The sequence below is a fragment of the Quercus robur genome, chromosome 4, assembly GCF_932294415.1.
Source record: "Quercus robur chromosome 4, dhQueRobu3.1, whole genome shotgun sequence".
In the NCBI taxonomy this organism is placed as follows: domain Eukaryota; kingdom Viridiplantae; phylum Streptophyta; class Magnoliopsida; order Fagales; family Fagaceae; genus Quercus; species Quercus robur.
In genome coordinates this window covers 4311316-4327438 of record NC_065537.1, presented here as the reverse complement: position 1 = coordinate 4327438, position 16123 = coordinate 4311316, and the positions used below count along the sequence as shown (strand labels likewise).

Below are 16123 nucleotides of genomic sequence, written 5' to 3'. Positions count from 1 at the left end.
ACTATTATTAAATGAAAAATTAGCCAACATCAGCTAAAAGTACAGGTAAAATATGGGAGGGAACCTCCTCCATCCAAACCACTAAACCGCTAACATGTCTAGCATGTCTAGCCAAGTTATAAGCTACAAAATTCCCTTTTCTTTTAACATGAGAAACTCTAAAATTGAGAAAAGAGTCTGCATTGAATTTAATCTCTTCAATGAGATTACCATAGGAAGTTAGGGACTACTCCTCTGTTTGGACTGCTCAAGTGATGATCTCCGAATCTCCCTCTAATATAATAGAGCTAAGATTAAGATCTTTGGCAAACAGGATGGCTCCTCTCGCAGCTGCTGCCTCCACATCTGCCAGAGTCTGAGGAAGGGGAATTTTTTCTGCTAGGGAGGCAAGCACTCCACCCTCACTGTCTTGGATCACAGCTCCCATGCCTGCACTATTAGAATCCTGGAAAACGGCCTTGTCGTAATTAATCTTCAGGAAAGGAGCTTGTGGAGGGGATCAGGTTACTGCTGTGTGGAGATTGGCATTTTCAGTCGTTGGCTTCACTGGTTGCACCCGGTTGTAATCTTGCAACTGTTGCCGAGCTTGGGTAGCAATCTGACCGAACGAAGTGGCTGAAGTACCTACTCTGATCTGGTTTCTCCGCTGCCACAAAAGCCAGACAATCATGGAGAACAATTCCAAATCGAGCCCCACTTCTTCAACATGTAATATGAGCTTTTGAAAATCAACCTAACGTTCTGTGTTTCTGAAACTCCAAACTATATCAAATTCCCATACCTCGGTCAAACACGGACACAGCCACAAAGCATGTAACACGTCTTCTGAATGTGACTGGCAGTGAAAACAATTGGCTTCCTAAAGCACTTGCTGTTTTACTAAATTAGTTTTAACAGGAACGGCATTTTTGGCAGCCCTCCACGTAAAGTTTCGGACTTTTGGTGGGACCGAAAGATTCCAAATAATCTTCCAAATCTTCTGTGGTGGGGCAGGAGTATAGGTATGAAGATCTGATTGTTCCTTCCCCTTTGACAAAAAATAATATCCTAATTTCACCGTATAGGAACTTGATTGTGTGTGAGGCCAGACCACTCTATCATGGGCTGAAGCACCACCTAGTGAAATACCCCAAATCAACTGAACCTCTTCAGGCTTGAACAAAGCTTGTAGCAAGTCCACATCCCAGCTTCGCATGTGGGCATTGATCAAGAATTAACCTTCACTTCTGGAAATTCAATCCCCATCGGATTACTGACCTTAGGTGTAGATATAGAAGGCAGCCAAGCATCACTCCAAATGTTGATATCCTTCCCCATTGCCCTCCTTTTTTCAAAACCTCCCTACCCTTCAATATGTTACACCAAACATATGACCCTTTGGCAGAATTTGGGGCCTACAAAATAGAGCAATCCAGAAAGAACTTCGCTTTGAAAACCCGATAGAAGAGTGAATTATCATTGTGAAGTAGTTGTCAAGCCTGTTTAGCTAGAAAAGCATCATTGAACATAGCCAAGTCTTTGAATCCCATGCCTCCCTCCCCTTCCGGTTTACACATAGTGCTCCACTTTACTCAATGAATCTTTCGTCTGTCTCCTCTTTATCCCCATCAAAATTTTCAAATAAGGACTAAGGGTACTGTGAATAGTTTAACGTCAGTTTTATGCAAAATAATTAATATTTACTAAATGCATCCAATTAGGCTCCACTTTTTGCATTTAACAACTCATTTTCAAATATATCCTTTCGCTAGACTCAATATTTCTTTTCTCCATCTATCAAAATATTATTTTCTTGGTTTCTTTCTTTTTTCTTTTTTATTTTTTTTCTTTTTTTACTCTTTCTCTTTACATTTTTCTCTCACTTTGTCTTTGCCAATGCACGTCAACCCCACTATGCCACACTGCACCGCAGAACTTTGCCCATGCCGCTACCCACACCCTCAAGGCCATGACCAGCTACTACCAAGTCCATATCCAATCCAAAGTCGACTGACTAGTGCAATGCTAATGCCCTTATTTGTACTTGTAGGTTCTAGCATCCAATCCATAGTCATCATGTCTACTCCTCGAGTATACACTACATATATCATAATGTTTATTGAACTTAGCTCTAATTTTTTATGGGACAAAATTTAGCTACAAAATTAGTTGTAGCATAAGGCTATAACATTATGTAATATCATTAACATTATTATATATTTCAAAAATGTAACCGTTAGATTGCATGTTCTTTACCCTCTTAATACACGTCAAATTTTGTGTCAATCAGATATTATTTACTATATGATTTATAAAATTATATTTTATGTATAATTTTAAACTATAGAAACTTGCAATTTAAATAACTTATTTATGACATAGCTATTGATTTTTAATTTTTTAGAAAATTTGCAAGTATAGAGAATTTAAGAAGAAAATATAATTCAATGGTAGATTGTCAAAATTCACCTCTAATACAAAATATATATATATATATATATATATATATATATTAAGTAAGATTGTAGTTTTAGGCTAAAACTAATATTGTAGCTAAATTTTGTCCTTTCTTACATCCTTGATAACAAACAATATACCGTTTAACTAATAAGGTAACTTGTGACATATTACTATATTAGGCCACAAGGATAAATTGATTGGCTTGTTATTTCTTGGCCCTAATCTAAACGGCAGAAATGCCAAATATATGTATTGGGGGGAAAACAACACCCTCTTTGCCATTTAAGCAGGAATTTTGCTTATAATAAAGGAGATGAGTAGATGAAATTTACAAACATAAGCCCAAACCCACTTATGAGATGGTGTGTAAGAAAAGAAGAATAGGTAACTTATATCTTGATAGTTAACTTTTTAAGCATAAGCCCAAACCACTAAAAAAATGTGATTTTAACCCGGAAAGACATGCAACTAATTTTTATTTTTAAAATATATATATACAAGATGCTATAAAAGTAAATCACTATAAGTGTAATTGAAAGTATGTTCAATAACTTATGTCTTTTAGGGTTATCTCAACTCCCAAGCCTAGAAAAGGTTTGTGATAGCTAATATAAAATTTTGGTCACTTTTTTCAAGAATAGAGAAAGACAGTAAGCATCACCATGCATGTGCTCCCAACAAAATCAACTTGACTTCCAACAAAACCTTCAGCACTTTGTATTCATAAAATAAATTTTCATTGACAAAACTTTGGGACCTCACCTAAATTAAATTCCAAATTGACAAAAAAGAAATATATATATATATATGCACCGTCAAAGCTTTCTCAATAAGCATTTCCTCACTGCAAATTCCTTGGTCATTCTCTCATCTTCTAAAATTTCACAAGCCTCCAAAAAGACCTTCTTATCTATCTCAAGAACAAATTAAAGTGTTGTGACAATACATTCTATTGAATTGTAGTCTTTGTCCTTCTCGGTACCCACTTCAATTTTGACTACTCATGGCTTTTCGTCAACTGCTTCTTGTATCTCTTCCTAGATGTTCTCTGAACTTTTTGAGAACATGCTAAGGCTTGAGAAGTTACAAACTTTTTGTTTTTTCCTCTAATAAGATATTTCAAACTCCCTAGTTGGATATTGCATATCCCAAGTTATCATTGATCCCATCAGAATTGCTGACCTATATTCTAACTTTCATTAACATTAATCAAGCATAAATCACAAATATGAGATCCAATCTTTGTATGCAATTGCATCCGAATGATCCTGCAAAATGTCACTTTTAAATGAATGAAAGCTACTCAAAGTTATCCAATTCATTGATTATTATAGAATTTATATGATCGTGCTTCACTCCATGTTACCCAAAAACACTCAATTTACTTGATGAAGAAAGTAGTAATGCCATTTCATCAAAGGGGGAGAAAATACAACTATACATGCACCATGCTTAGGGGTGCTCTTTAATGATAACAAGAGGAAATGAAAGGGGAGACCCCATTATCCTAGCAACATTATAAATGAGATAGAATGGCACCTTGATATTAGCTTCCCAAAGCTCAACATTAGCTGCCGCTGTTTTGTGAATTTCATCCCAAGCTAAGCCATTCTAAGGGTTTGTTTGGGATTCGCTTATGTAGCTGAAATTAAAAACTTTTTACTAAAAGTACTGTAGATAAAGGTAAAAGTTAGCTGAAATAGGGCAATGATAGTAACAAAAATAAGTTGAATAGTAAAATAAGTTGGTTTTTTAATTTGGAGCCAAATGCTGACTAATTAAGGAGATCCAAGATGGTCGTATACTCTTTCATCAAGCTCACTATTGGCAGCGGAGGTCATCCTCTTAACCTACAATAACCCCACCAATATATACAAGTTGGTTCAATGACTCAAACTTTGTGCTACTTTCTCCTCCTCTATCTTGAACCCCAACCCCTCCTCCTCTAAAGCCACACCATACAATTTGATAAAGCTAAAAAATTTCCCCAATAGTTTAAAATAATTTCGCAATGTCTTCAAATAAGTGTTATCTATCTTTGCTCAAATACCATATTGTTAAGGTCATATTTTGTGTAATTGTCTAATCCTTTGAGTGTAATTGGGTAGATCTAAGATGGGTTAAGTACTTCAAGAAACATATTGTTCAAGTCAAGTATCAATAACATGAAGATTGGTCCAAGAAACAAGTGAAGAAAAGTTGTTCATTAAGTTTTGACAGATAGCTCGATAGATGCCTACTATTGAGACTTAATGTGAAGCTCAATAGATAACTTGACAGCAGCTCGATCTATTGAGAATTATAATTTCAGAATTTCCAGATCTGAAATTTGGCCCAACCTTTCATATTTGTTTGGGGTTTCTTTTCTCACAACCCTAAACATATATAAGGCTTATTTTAAAGGCTATCACACATAGATATAGAGACCAAGAGACTTATTTTCTCTATGTGAAACTATTGCATTTGTACGCCTTAGGATTTTGTAACCGAGTGCTTCCAGTTCTTCATCGTTGATCAAGTTGCTAGAGTTAGTCATGTACTTGGAATCCGTGCAAAAGGGTTAGTCATAAATCAGAGATTTGTGCATTAAGGGAAAGAAGGCTACTACAAGATCAAGTCCAATTGGATATTGGAGTAAAGGTTCAATTGTAAGTTGGTATTTCAAGATAGGCTAAGAGTAGTTAGTAAGATTCCTTATACTTGTAACCGCTTGATTACTGTTTGGTGGATTCTTGGAAACGGTAACCTTAAAATCACCCAATGGAGTTTTTGCTTTGCAAGGTTTTCCCCATTTGTCAACAAATCACCGTGTTTAATTTATTTTCCGATGCACTTAGTATTTTGGTGTTTGTTGGTGCCTTCACATTTTGCATGCAAATTGAATCTAATTAATCAATTTGGGTAATTGAATAATTAACCGGGGTCAAGCTATCTTAACCCTACACATATATTAAGAAATAAATGAAATAAATGTCTATATTTGTGCACTTAATGTCACAGAAGCTGTGTTTCATTCTTAGTTACACCAGAATGACAAAAGTACAAGAATATTGTGTGCAACTCTAATAATATCCTTCTAAGCAAATAAGCCTTTTAAAAAAATTTGGTAAATCATGTGCTAATAATCCTTGCCAGATCTGAATTGAAATAAGAATCTTGACGTTGCAAAAATAGCATTATATTGAGAACTACTTAAAACCCAAATATAATTTAATGCAAAAAAAGATGCACTCGATTTGGGCACAGAATCAAAGGTAATTAGCACACAAAAAAGATATTCTAATTATGATCATGTCTAGCCTAATATTGAACTACAAGAAATAGGAATGAAGAGGATATCACATAGCTATTGCAAAAGAACAAAGATTTGTTTTGGGTACAAATAGTTAATAGAAGCGGATACAACTGCATGTTAACCTAATGCAAGATTACAAATGGATCTAAGACAGAGCTCCACCACCTTCCTTATCACTAACTTGCTAACATGATTACAAATTCATTTTCAAATAAAAATAATTAAAGCCTCATAACAAGAACATATAAAAGGGAATAAATCAGGATGAAAAAAATTGGATCTGAGATAGGGCACCCCTTCCTAGAAGCCTAAGTTAGGCAGGGCAAGAAAATCTGTAAAATAAAATAAGGGGTTTTTTTCTGGGGGTGTTCCAAAAGAATATTATCTTGATACATATCACAGAACATAACAACTATGCTCAATTGCAATAAGAAAAAGAGGTGAAAAAAGATTTTGTGACCAAGCACTATTTCACTAATACAAGAATATATGCCTGCACCCCTGCCATGAATGACTGAAACAAGAAATTGCCAAACGGATCAGTTCAATTTTTGTTCGTGTCATTTTATGGGTCCAACAAGCATCAAGTTGAACCTCAAAACCATAGTTAGACTGCATTCCGGTTGCTAATATACCTTTTACATATTCCTATAGCCCACAGGTTGTAGGTCAAGTTAGGGACATCTTAATGTAAAGTCTATGAACAATTAATCGAGAATGATTTTCTGTTAATAGAAAATCCAATTCTATGTTTAACCTCAATACTTCTATGTGATGTTTTCAAAAAAATTACAACAAATAGTTAAAGGAACGCAATTGAGAAGTGATAAGCTTTAACATTTCTTACTTGATACAAGATTGCTCTTCTTGTGTTAGGTCTAACATATTCTTCAAGATGTTCCTGCATATTGTATATAAAGTGAAATTGTATTCTAGTTAAATCTATTCCTAAGTTTAAATCACTCCTAGTTAAATATTTAGTTCTGCCAAATCCGCCAAACCTGAACACTTTGTAAAATTGTTTTGCTCTCAAACGACTTTAAAATTGCACCAAATTTAACAAGCAATGACTTTATCAGTTGAATATAGAAACCAAAAATTTAAGCTCAAGCATTCACTCTTGCTCCGACTTCTAAATTTTTCTTTTCGGTTGGTTGAATCTATATGTTATATATTCTCCATAATACACAATGCATTGTGGTTTAACTGAGTCTTCTAGCTGAAAATTTATGGCACCATGAGAATTCCATTCATCAAAACTTAAATTTCAAGCAACATTCACTTGTGTTATTTATTTCAGAACTAATACCACAGCCCTTTCAAAACACCATAAGAATATGCTAAACTAATTAAAACCAACAATTCTAATCATTACAAGTAATCTCTTCGCAATGGCCAATTAGATGTGTATCTTTGTGAGTCTGAAAAAGCATAGGCCTTCTGACTTTCTGGTCCATTAACTAGACAATTTAATGCTTTTTCTCAAATAATTTTGAAGGTTCCTTTGCCATTACAAATTTACAAGAAACTAAATTCAAAAACAAATAAAATGACCATCAATTCTACTTTTTCTTTGCATAAATGTCCTTTCAAACTGAATTAGTTCCCACATGAAAGAGCCCATTAATTTAGCGAATGAGAATAGGAAGTGAAAAAGACCCCCAAATATGCAAATCAAACAATGCAAAAAAGGGAGACATTCTCTGGCATAATAAATCAAATGAAGATGATGCAAAGGAAATAGTTTCAATGTAATAATAGTTCAATTTGGTATATCCATTAGAAGTCTTGAATCAGATGTCAAGGAACTGCTACATTGGAAAATGGCTCTCTACCATGCAGAAGTCTAGGCAGGTGATCATAGCCTTAAGGCAAGAAAAATTGAAACCCATTACAATCACAATCATCCAATTCATCTGCATGTTAAGACAATTCAAATCATAAAATAGTCAGAAAATAAGAACCATTATTTTCCTCCATTTTTGAAGGGAGAAAAATATATTCCTAAAATTTTAAGTTATCCCTAGTTAAATGCTCACTTCTACCAAATTTGGCAAGCCTCAGTTGCCAAACAAGCACCACTCTGCCCCCTTCAAAATCCCATAGAAAATATGCTTAACTAATTATGCCAATAAATCCAACTCAATACAAGTAATCTCTTGTGTATGACCAAGTAGATGTTGATCATCATCAATATAAAATATCATATTCATTTTATCCTCACTTGTCCATTAAGTTGCACAACTTATTGCTTTTTTCTAGAAGCATTTTGGAAACTTATTGGCCATTAAAAGCAACAGATCAAATTGCTAATTTCTTTCATTGGTTCTGTTCTTTTTTTGCATTATTATATCCTTCAAGTTGTACCTATTTATTAATGAGTGTGTTAATTTAGTGAAAGAGAGTGAGAGGTGACAAAAACGCAAATCAAACAATACAACTAAAGAGGGAGACATACACTAGCATTCAACATCTCAAAAGAAATCAGTTTCAATGTAATAACAGTACCTTGCCATGTTTCTCAGGAATTTGATCAAACTAAGATGCTTTCATTTTCTTCAACTGTGGATATGGATTAAAGTCAAAATCATCGTTTACAGATGGATAGACCAATGAAGAAGAACCCAAGTTAAACCCATGACCAACGGTTAAGTCCAACTCCAAACCAAAATCAGACCCATTTGTCACATCCATTGGAACCCCTGAATCGGATGGCAAAGAAAGGTGCTCAATGTCATTATGGACTAGAGGAGGTTGACGTTCTGTTAAATATGAGTCATTATGCACTGCGTTTTTGGAGGGTGACATTGGGCTTTTTTTTTGGTGTATCTTGTATCTCTGAAACACTAGTGATGTTCAAGTCAGCAATAACTGGCTTGTCCCTCATTAAACTGTCTAAATTGCTTGACTGCATTGAAGATGCACCCACTGAATGCATGGAGCCCACCTCCTTTAAACATTGGCAACGGGTTTGAGCTCCACACAAACATGAGCAGCTATTTGCTACTAAGGGCCTATGTCGATACAAAGTTACTCCAACTTGGGCACTCGGTATTGTACGGTTTATGCAGTATAAAACTTTGACCTTGTAGAAAATACGGTTCTTATTCAACTGCGTTTAAAACCATTAAAATCATAAATATTCAAATAAAATAAGAACCATGATTTTCACCATTTTGAAGGGAGAAAAATAGATTCCTAAGATTTTAAGTCACTCCTAGTGAAATTCTTAGTTCTGCCAAATCCTGCATACCATACCACTTTAGAAAAATGTTTAACCCTTAAAAGACTTTGAAATTGTACCAAATTTAACAAGACAATGACTTTATGGGTGGACCATATAATCAATGGAACCGTGACCATTCCATCAATTAAACTTTTACTTCGCACCAACATTCACTCAAGCTATCTTTTTCAGAACTAATACCACTGAGCCCCTCCAAACCCCATAACTAATGTGCTCAACTAATAAAACCAATAATTCTAATCATTACAAGTAATCTCTTGACAATGGCTAATAAGATGTTGATCTTTGTGAGTCTAAAAAAGTATAGGCCTTTGGACTTTACTTGTCCACTAACTAGATAAATTAAATGCTTTTCTCTTGGATAAGATTGAAATCTCTTTTAACATTACAAGATATAGAATTCAACAACAATATGACCATCAATCCTGCTTTCTAATTGGGGGTCTTTGTCACTTCCCATTTTTTTTCTCTAAATTATTACCCTATATGAAAAACCTCATTAATTTAGAGAAAGAGAATGGGAACTGTCAAAGTCCCCCAAAGATGCAAATCAAATAATGCAATACAGTGAGACATACTCTGGCATTCAACAACATTAAAAAATCAAATAAAGATGACGCAATGGAAAATAGTTGCAATGTAAAAATAATACCTAGAAATATTTCTTTTTAGAAAGAGATGGAATACTGAAGAAGAAACCAACTCAAACCCATTACCATCTGCTGAGTCAATACCCAAATTTTAGTCAAACCAACTTGTGTCTAAGTCTAAGTCTGCTGAAACACCCAAGATTCGTATGTGAACCACTAGAAGTGGAGAAAGGAGGTAGTAAAGGTGTGAGCATAGTGTCTTTGGAGTCATCAACATTTTGAGAGTTGTCTTGGATGATAACGGAATTCTGAGGAGAACAAATGCATTCCACATGCACCCCCCATCCTCGCAATCTTAGGAGCAAATTTTCCAAATTTACTTGTCCAATGAGAAATTTTACTTAAAATTTCCACATGATTCTGATCACCTTGCATCCAGTCTCCAAATGTCCTCTGTAACTAGCTATGAGGCTCACCATAAAACCACAGATGATCACACTTCAAATACTGAAAGAACGCCGATTTAATGAAAGGTCGCTTATGACCATTGATGAAAATTCTGAGATCACAAATCAAATCAATTATATCATCACAAATAGAACCGTAGCTATCATTATTAGCATAACTGTCTTTCAACGAAACTAGATGAGAAACAACACAAAGAGCAAATGTGGGAAATTTAGGACCAACCCAGAATAATATGGAACTCCCTATGCTTTGATGGTTAAACCACTTTGGAATCTTCTTTCCTAGTACTCTAATGTCATATCTCTCTCCAAAATCAATCATTAGTTACGCATCTAGAGTGGGAACGAACTCATCCTTAATTATGTCAAACTTGGAGACCCAGGAAGAGAAATCAATCTGATGCAATAATTTGTAATGTGAATGAAAATGCATTAATACGTTCCCTTTCACACTTGAACATTTCATATCTTGTGGAAGTCCTAACTTTCTTCCAAAATGCATGCAATTCGAAATTTTGAGAAATTGAAGTTTAGCAAATCTACTAAATGTATTTACAAAGGTAACCAAAATTGTTTCTATTATATTACTTTAAGAAAAGGAGACGTATCTGAAGGATTAATTTTCTTAATGATTTGAATTCAACAAAATGCAACTTTTTGCATCTATTCTTCTAATACCTTCTAAAAGCTTTGGAATTTTTTTAAGGAACTTGGAATCCCTAATTAGAAGCCAACGCAATCTATTGAATCTGATAATGCTTTCTCGTAGGTTCAAATCTTTACTTTTCTCTGAGTGGGTGAAACAAGAAGTGAACTTTTTTAGAAAATTCAACATTGGATAACAATATTTTGAAGAATTGCACGGTGCATGTCTACCAATCCCCATGCCCTTTGAAAATTGGACATTACCATAAAGCAAGATTTGGCAAAGACGTTGCAATTCATAAATGCTAATTGGAAGTTGACACAAATAGAAAATTCTGGTAATTTCCTAATGTGTTGACAATTATGAAAATTCATGTGTCAAGCTTCTACTTTTTAACCTTTGTAGAAAAAAAAATAAAAAATTTAACTTCAATAAATGTTAAAATACAGATTAATGAAGTTATAATAATTTATAAATAAATAACAAATTACTATACCTTGAAAAGCTTGTCCAATATAATCTAACTTTGTGGCATGTTGAGTGCAATGAGTTTTTGAGGACGAAAATTGGATGGTAAGGAGGACAAAGAAAACCCTAGCCAATTAAGCACCCTTAATCCATTAGGGAGATATTCAAGACCTCTGCAAATATCTACATTACCAACCATAAGGAACTTTAGATTTTTCATCTTTTCAAAACAATTAGCTTCTAGTTGCAACTTTGTTGGTTCAGGTAAGACTATCATCATGCCTTGAATGTTGTTTGATCCCTGATTAGACAAAACATTTAGTGAATTACATCATAAAAAGAATTCACTAAAAATATAATGCCTATTAAATTATAACCTTGTTAATAGACTTGAATTTTCTTCCATAAGTAAAGAAAGAAATTATATCAAGGAAAAACCAAAAATAAAATAGCCATTAAATTTTCCCTATAAAGAAAAGGGAAAAGGTGAATGAGACCAAGTTATACTTTATTTTCCGTTAGTACTTCAAAAGATTCCTCATAATACCAAAGTCTACTACATAGTTCGGGTTTTTGTGGTGATTCCTATCGGACAATCTCTCTACCCATTTGTTGTAGCAAGTCATGCATCCATAATTTGTTAAATCAATCAACATTTATAAGACACTTATCAATAAGTTTTTGAATACCAATAACTGGGTATAGATCGTAAGAATTTAGTATATCCACAACATAATCCTTGAAATGACCCTTGAAGAAACATGCAAGATCAAGAAAAATATTTTGTTCTGTGTCATCCAATCCTTGATAACTTACTTGGAGCACTTTTTGAATATCTTTGTCAGGAATCCTTTCATACTTATCTAATGTGCTTTTCCATTTCATTTCATTTCTTTCATGCAAATTGGCGCCAATTATTGATAGAGCTAATGGAATGCCCTTGGCATAACATATAACTTGATTAGTAAGTTCTGAATAATGTTCCCCAGGTTTTTTTTTTTTTGAAAGGCATGCATACCAAATAGTTCAAGAGCTTCATAATCACCTAATTTGTTAACCATGTAAGTAGAATGACATATTCTTAAAGTATGTAACAAATGTTTATTTCTTGTTGTTATAATGATTCAACTTTCAAAAGCAGACCAATCACATCCTCCAATCAATCTTTCTATTTGGTTTGATTTATCCACATCATCAAGGATTAAAAGAATTCTTTTATTGTGAAGTTGTTCTCTATCGCAACGGTTCCTTTCAATTCACTACACACCTTCAGTTGTCTATTCCCTAGGGTCTCACAAAGAAGCATGTCTTGTATTTGGATAATGCCATCAAATGTCCTTGACTTTTCTCTAACATTTTCCAAAAAGTAACTTCTTTCAAAACAGTAAAATTTTTTGTTATAAACAGCTTTTACGAGGGTTGTTTTTCCCACTCCAATGGGGCCATACATACCTAACATACAAACATCATTTGACCCAATATCTAATTGCAATATTATGGCCTCTACGCGAGAATTTATTCCAACTGAGTATTTAGTAACAAATAATGGTATCCGATTTAATTTAGAATTTGAGATCTCTTCAACAATTTCTTAGATAAATTCAAATTCCATACAACTGTCATTCACAAAGCATACAAGACATGTAAATAATTAGACTATGAAATTGAAATATGAGCCTGAACTAAATTCAAGATGTTTAGTTTAAGCATTACAGCTAAAGTTTTTTTTTTTTTTTTTTTTTTTTTTAAAGTAAGCCTAATGTAATTTATAGGTCTAAGAACTACAATTTGATTAGGATTTTTTTTTTTTTTTTCTAATTATTGTTTTCTAGAAAACTAGTTTTAGGTTTTTGCAAAAAAATTGCATGGAAAATCTAGTTAGATGAGGGGCACAAACTTATAGAAACCCCGCTTAATACTTGAACAAAATTATTATGAATTTCTTCTAAATAAAATTTTAAACCACATGTTAGAAAAACTCATAATTATTTGGTAAAATAATCTAATATTTTGTTATTTTATTTTTGGTATTGAGCCATAGCTAACTGCCTTAGTAGAAGATATGACGAAAAAATATCCATAATTTGGAAAAACATAAAAATAACAAATAAAAAAGGACAGACATCACATGGTAGCAGTTGTTTAACAATAAAATCTACTGGTCATTACAAAACTATTAAATCTTTTCTTTTTATGAGAAAAGCCATTATAATTTTTTTTTTATGAGAAAAACCATTAGAACTTGTAAGGCATAAATGTAGTCATTAAATATAGGAACATACTCGCGCTTGTAATGTCAATCAAACACCGAGGAATAGTCTTTCTTTCTACAACAAGGAAGCCCAAATTAATTTTTCCTTCTTCAACTAGGAAACCTTATTGACTTTCCAAGTCACAAATGGAATTTGAGGCAATTTCCCAACAATCTCCACCTTGCCTCAAATTCTATCAATTTTCCTCAACTATCTTCTTTCCTTTTGGGATTGCTCCACCTTAATCAAGTAGTCCTCGTTTCCTCTTGGAATAGCTCCACCTTAATCAAAGCAATTCCTTCTCTTCCATCTTAATTCACAGAAAGAGTCGTCCACTAAATCAACCAAGCTCTGATACCACTGTGGTCTTTTCTTTCACAACATTGTGTGCAACTAATCTTGATAGAGTTAATCCAATATCTGAAGTCTGTTCCAGCAAACTTTTCAATCCCTAAAGCCTTGCCTTCTTCTCCAGCCACTAGTTCTACTCTAACCTTAGCTTTGATACCACTTGTTGGTTCCAAATAATATTAGCAATCCAAAACAACAATCACACACAAGAACACAAAATTTACGTGGAAAACCCTTTCTCTTTGAAGGGAAAAACCACGGGAAAAACTCCGAATAATTTCACTATTTATCAAATCAATTACAATAATTCTTGTGTATGTCTCACGGCTAAAGAAAAATCTCTTTTATTTTTCTTTACTCTCACACACTCTCTGTGTCTTGAAGGTAGCAACACTTTGCTCTGTCCTCCTTAGCAATCTCATCGAAAGCGGCAACTCTTTACTCTCTCCTCTTTTGGCTGTCTCATCGAAGGTGGCAACATTTTGCTCTCACTTTCCTCTTGCATTCCTCCCAAGCAAAAATCCTTTTTTTCTCTCTCTCTATTGATTTCATGCTCTATTTTCCCTCTCCCCCCATATGGAGGACCCTTAGACCAAAAGCCATCAAATTCTTTGTAGCATTGCTATTTATAAGACTTTTTTCCTATTCCCTCTTGGACTAGGAATGCATTACCTCTTTAATAAGGATTAGACTTTGCCTTAAGCTAAGAGGATAGCATTCACAATAGTTAATTTTTTTTATATAATGTGTCGAGTTAAGAAGTTGCTTAAGGAATTCAAGTTTCAGAAGACTCGCTCGAACAATCAAGATAGAAAGTTTGTTTGACCTCGCTCAAGCAAGATTATTGAAAATAGTATATATACTTTGTTGAACCACATTTTTAACCTATCTTTCTCATACATAAATGCCGCCCTTGTTGCACTCATTTTTATTAGGTGAGAGGCAGCCGTATCACTACCCTCGCAAGAACCAAAGTTTCTTGAGCCTGAACTTCAAAAAACCTAACCGTTGAGTGTTTTCTCCTTGAGGTTTGCTCCTAGAATTTCTCCAAGCAGTGTTTTATTCAAACACAGAATTTGTTGGCCCTACTTGTTTGATCATTTTGTAGGTTGTTGTGGACGAGTTTGTTCGTGGAAGAGATTTAAGAGTGATGGAAATTTATTTTGTGAAATTAGTAAGGGTGGTATCATTTGGCAGGGCTAACGGCAATTCAAGTAATAGAAATGAATGGAAGTGTTAGATTGAATATGATTTGAAGAGGATGAAATTGAAAAGCATTAATCTTTCGGGATCAAATAACAAATAACTTAAACTTGAAGACTGTAAAATGTAATTTAAAGTAAATAAGAAGGAAAGAGAGCAAAATATTAGGTTAAAAAAGTGATTATTAAATACTCCCAAAGTGCAGTAATGTAACGCTCTATCCTCTAACATTTATGGTAGGTTTCATTAATTAAATTTATGGTGATATCTACCATGAAAAAGGGAGCACTGCATCATCTTAATCTAGAAGTATCTTATAATTTTTTTTCCATTTAAAAAGAAAAGAAAAAAAAGTAGTTTTCATAAGAGAGAAAAGATGAGGAAAGGAGTGATCGAAGAAAAAGGAAAAATAAAAGAGAAGGGAGATTGATTAAAAAATAGAAAGAAGCAAAGTAAAAAGTAGATTCCACTTAAAAGAAAAGTAGTGGTAGAGAGAAAAAAAAAGTAAGAAAAAAGAGAACCATTAAAAAAAAAAAAAAGATGACTAATTAATAATTATGATAAGAAAGAGGAGGAAAAGAAATTTTTTTTTTTTTTTTTTTAAAAAAGAAGAGAGAAGGAGACAAAAGGGAGGCGGCTGTAAAATTATAAAATAAATAAAAGGACAGAAAAGATAAAAAGGAAAGAGAGAGGGAGATAAAGAAAAAGGAAAAAAGAGAATGAGAAAGAATATATTATAAATTTTTTTTTTTTAAAGGAATAAAGACAGAAGAATGAGGAGGCTGACAAAAAAGAAGAAAAAAGATAAAGCAGAGAGACAAAAGAAGAAAAACAAAAGAGAAGGAGATAAAAAAGGGTGGGTATAAAATAAGAGAAAAGATAAAGGAAATATGACTAAAAAAGTATGAAAAGAAAAAGATCAGAAAGCCAATTTTTTATGTCATGTTTAATTTATCAAAATGTTCCTTAACAATGGGAATATTCTACTGTCGAAATAGTCTTGGGGTGTATATAACGTAGAATGAGCTTTAGCAAAACATGTACTAAAAACACTTGCATGCATTATGTATGATGTATCTCTGAAAGTTTTTCTCAGCTCTTGCAACTTTTCTCTGGACATGGAATGTTTTTCTCTGCACTTCCAATGTATGTCTGAGAAGTTTTT

At 33.5% G+C, this 16123-nt stretch overlaps 1 protein-coding gene across 2 annotated transcripts in view; it reads right to left on the bottom strand.

The window, feature by feature from the left end:
• Nucleotides 1-6069: 6069 nt before the first annotated feature.
• LOC126720390 (disease resistance protein RPV1-like) overlaps nucleotides 6070-16123 on the bottom strand; it is an 80523-nt gene continuing 70469 nt past the window's right edge. Inside the window, exons 7-8 of one of the 2 annotated variants that reach the window (XM_050422820.1) lie at nucleotides 6582-7650; nucleotides 6070-6382 (exon numbers count right to left, since the gene is read on the bottom strand). The gene's annotated coding sequence lies outside the window, so the exon portion shown is untranslated. Of the gene's footprint in view, nucleotides 7651-16123 lie in introns of both variants that reach the window. The other variant, XM_050422819.1, reaches the window with a different exon arrangement.